General features: G+C 29.4%; 1 protein-coding gene across 2 annotated transcripts in view; it reads right to left on the bottom strand.

Moving 5' to 3' along the window:
• Window positions 1-2,573, bottom strand: part of LOC108748408 (protein tincar) — a 42,373-nt gene extending 39,800 nt beyond the window's left edge. For both annotated transcript variants that reach the window (XM_018486568.1, XM_018486566.1), the window contains exon 1: window positions 2,512-2,573. The gene's annotated coding sequence lies outside the window, so the exon portion shown is untranslated. The remainder of the gene's footprint in view (window positions 1-2,511) is intronic.
• Window positions 2,574-4,513: the final 1,940 nt, after the last annotated feature.

Genomic DNA, 4,513 nt, shown 5'->3' with positions numbered 1-4,513 from the left:
GATATATAAAATTTAAATTGTTATTTCGGTTGTATCAAATCTAAAGCTCAGAACTTTTTTGTACACCTAATACATATTTTTTAGGTACAATAATTTCGAAAAATATGATATAAGTTATTTTATATTTTGTATTTTAATAAATTGCTAATTGATGTTAACTTTTAAAAAATAAAATGTTCTTTAAAGATATCTCTCCTGTGCGAGTACTTATTTTTACATTAACTGTAAACATTTTTGGGAAGATCCTGTGGATAATTATAGCATGATTCTAAAGCATAAATAGTACTATCTGTATGGGGATCCGTAAGCAAGAATTTTCATGCTTTTCACCTGCTCGTTGAGTCGCTCTTATGCGGAAAGTGGAAATATTAATTAGCATCCAGACGAACCCACATTACACGGTAGTATCAAAGGAAATGTCGAAAGAGTTGAGTTTTGTAGAGACTCCTTATAGACAAAAATTTACACGAGTGCGTTTCAATTACATAATCGATAAGATTTTCTTATAAAATGTATCATGCACTTAACTTAAATGATGCCTAATTTGGAAAGGAGACTTTAATTAGTTCTTTACCACACATTACTTCATAATTTAAAGTTCATTAAAAAAGATTTTAATAAATATCTTGCTAAATAATTTTTCTGTTTTTCTGGTAACTCTACTAATAATAAAACAAAAGAATTAAAAAACTTTTCTTGATAAAAATTTTATTCTTCTTTCTCAAACAATAAGGGAGAATTCCACATTTAAAGAAAAAATTAAATCAAATCAACAATTTTTTACAAATCTATCGATTATAAAAGTCTTTACTCAAAAGATATTCCAGTTATTTAGCTTTAAACTACAATAATTGACTTTTATATATTTATCGGTTTTTTTTCTTAGACATTTGCAATTCTTATATTTTTTCCCATCAAAAGCATCAAAAATATGTAATTTTAAAAGTATTTTAACGTAAAAGTATTTTAAATGGCATATGTATTTATAGTCTCGTGTTCTAATGCGGCTAAATGTATAGGTATAGGACTATTTGGATGCAAGAGATAAGTAGCTATCATTATTCTAATAATACTGCAATCGTATCATCCGCGTTTACCTCGTATTCGCAATCCCTAACTCTTCCCTACATATATTTTCAAATATTGAAATATACTTACATTTTATATACATTTTCGTAAAATAGTACGAAAAATAACACAATTATAAAAAAATTTGATTATAATTTCACATAAAATATGTATTATCAAATTAATTGGAATACTTAGGGAACTTTATCAACTTTAAATATTCAGTAAAATATTGGCTCTTCAACTTCTGTGGTATTATCAAAGTGATAGAAGCCGCTTAAAATTAGCTTTTATGCTTGAAGGATTATGCTTTAAAGTCGCTAGCAGATTTTGAAAATCTTTCGCTAAGTCCACTGAATCGTCGTGGAAGCGTAAAATCCTCGCGCACTCGGCTAAAACTTTCGTTCAAGCACGGAGCCTAGTCGGATAAATGATAAAAAAATCTGCAATTAATAGTATATTTAAACCATATTTGTAATTTTATTGCATATTTTACGAATATTCCAGAAAAGGATAGACTTTAGCGCCTTTTTCGAGGATTTACTATTTCTGATATATTTAGCATAAATCGCTATTCGCGTCGCTTGATAAATACTGACAAACTACTTAGAACGTATCGTGTTTAATTTAATTAATTTTGTGAAAAGTTAAAAAGTTACCATAAATCAGATTTTGAATTACAATTGTAAAATTAAATATACAAAATTTTTTATTTTTACAATAATCGTAATGATGAAAAAATTGTAATATTTTAGTTTTAGTACCTACATATAAAAAATTTTGCTTTTATTAAAGATTCAATGTGTGTAAAAATTTTACTTTGTGTAATTTAGTGATATATAAATTTTCTATAATATTACAAGAGTACTCTCTAAATTTAAATCAGTGGATAATCACTAATGTCAGTGTCAAGTATACCATTGGTAATTAGTGAATGAAACGTGAGATCCCTAACTTAGCTTTATATGATTCTTTATATTATGTGATCTAACTAACCTTGTTTTAGTGCATAAATTTAATGAATATGGTATTAGAAAATTGAAATTAATATGCAAATATCAATATTTTAGTTATATAATGTTCAAACATTTTTCCTTTTTTAGATGAACTTCACTGATTATCCAATGCCAAGTATGCCACTGGGTAATTAGCGACTATCCACTTCAGATTTAGAAAGTATAATATTCATATATACACGCTTTATATACATATCTGCACATACATATTTTATTTATTGAATTTTGCTCGTCTTTTACATGTATATTTATACTCTTCGTATATACGAGTCTCATAGAATACAATTACAGCGTGTCGATTTACTACTTGACTTTACGAGAACATTAAAAAATTTTTTTATCAGAAGATTTAGTCGATTGGTCGATGGGGTAGGTAATTTAGATTCTCTTCAAGCATGAAATCGATATTTAAGTTACCAAAACTTACCAGATTTCTGTCGAGTCTTCTAAAGTCTCGAGTACGCTTCTCCACTGTAACTAACTCGAAGATGTAGCATCTTTCGCGGTGGCAACGCCTGAAACATGTAGTAACAAAAGGGCATTTAGCAAAATTTCATTAATAAACTAAATTAAAATGATAGTAATTTCAAAAATATCAAAGATCATAATAAAAAAAAAGTACATAATAGGAATATTATATTTTATTTAAGATAATTAAGAGTTAAAAAAAATCTTTTAATAAATGATTAGCCACAAACTTGTACGAAAATAATTCATCGAAATCATTGTGCATGATCTTCTGTCTACATGTTCACACTGACATCTATATATTTACGTAAGCACATATTAATTCTCATACTATATTTACATTGTAAGTACATAGACGACCAGCAGCTTCATTAATCAGGTTGTCTTCGTGATGTTGTTTGCATGGGATTAGATAATATTTGCCGGCCGGTCCTGTTTATTCTGGAGCAAGAATGCTCGAAGAGAGTCAACGTGATTCGCACGAATCCTTTGTTGATCAATAAAATTTGGTGCTTACATAAGCCGGATAATGAGCTTGTACTCGCTTGGACAGAGGCTACGTTAATTACGCCCCATATGCCCGCATTTATGGCTACATACATACGTAGGTTACATAACTCGTGCTTCGTATTTACTTTTATTGTGCCGCAAATGAGTTGCTTTGTGCACATATCACGGTGCGCGTTACCGTAAATGCGTCTTAAACTTCGCTGCATACGAAAGTGTAGCGTAGATTTTAACATATTGAGCCCCGGCTCTCGTACAAAAGCGTAATTGACTGTATAAAATCTTTTTAATCCTTCCGTAAATTACTGTTACAAACACAGAGAGAAGGATTAATGCTTCCCGTTCCTTTCTATTACGACATAAAGATGACAAATGTGCAAGTTGTTATCGAATTTTTTTTCTTCATAACAAAATTAATCTCTAAAATTTATAAATAATTTTCAAGACTATTTTAAATTGCTATTAAAAACAAAGAATACGTAGAGAACAATAAAATTATTCTCTATAATTATTAGAATACTCGGACTTTTAAATTACCTAGCACTCGACAAATATTATGGTTTTATTATTACGATTCAAAACTGGAATCTCTCTCTCTCTCTCTCTCTCTCTCTCTCTCTCTCTCTCTGTTCTTTTTCTTTCTTTTCATTGATCATACGATCGATTTCGCAAAAAAGAAAATAACTGTGCCATTAGTCTGATTACGGTTTCGTATTACTTGGTTTGAGTACCACCTGAGCTTTTCTAGGATGGCGTTTGGCCATTGTACGCTCTGGTAAGCTTGGGTCGAGAAAGGTATAAGCTGGTATAGGTAGTATAAGAAGGCAAAACCGCGAGTTCATTAATTTTACCCCTCAAGGCAAACCTTGAGTCACACAAAGCATGCCCGTACATTAACACAGTGCACAATACGAATAAATATGCAGAGTGGTAAGCGAACTTTGGAGATATACATTATGCAATAACAATTCTATTTGAATACAGTAGAAATAATTTTTAGTCATGTTTTGGATGAGAGAAGCGTTTCATACTACGTTAATTAATTAAATCAATCAAGCCTGCGCCGAATTAATTCCATGAAATGATACAATGGCATTTAGTACAAGTTCGTTATATCGATACAATAAAAGAAGATATATTATGCGTAATTCATGAAAGTATGAAAAGAGCTAATCCATCTCATTAACCAACTATTTATTTCTTTAGTAATTATTATAATTATTGTTATTACAATTCCATTGTCAATATTATAATGAAATTATAATGATAATCAACACAAAATATTATCTATATCCTGCTTTCATAAAGAATATATGGAATAGATATATATAGATGTAGATATACAAAATGTATAATAGTATCCACGCGTTTCTCCCTAATTCCTCATATTTTATAAAAGATTTATACAGCGACTAAATTCATATATCGACACATTCTTTTTATTTTTGTTAGCG

Source organism: Trachymyrmex septentrionalis, unplaced genomic scaffold, assembly GCF_001594115.1.
Source record: "Trachymyrmex septentrionalis isolate Tsep2-gDNA-1 unplaced genomic scaffold, Tsep1.0 scaffold22, whole genome shotgun sequence".
NCBI lineage: Eukaryota > Metazoa > Arthropoda > Insecta > Hymenoptera > Formicidae > Trachymyrmex > Trachymyrmex septentrionalis.
Note: the sequence above shows the minus strand (reverse complement) of the source record. Positions and strands in the feature narration are given on the sequence as shown.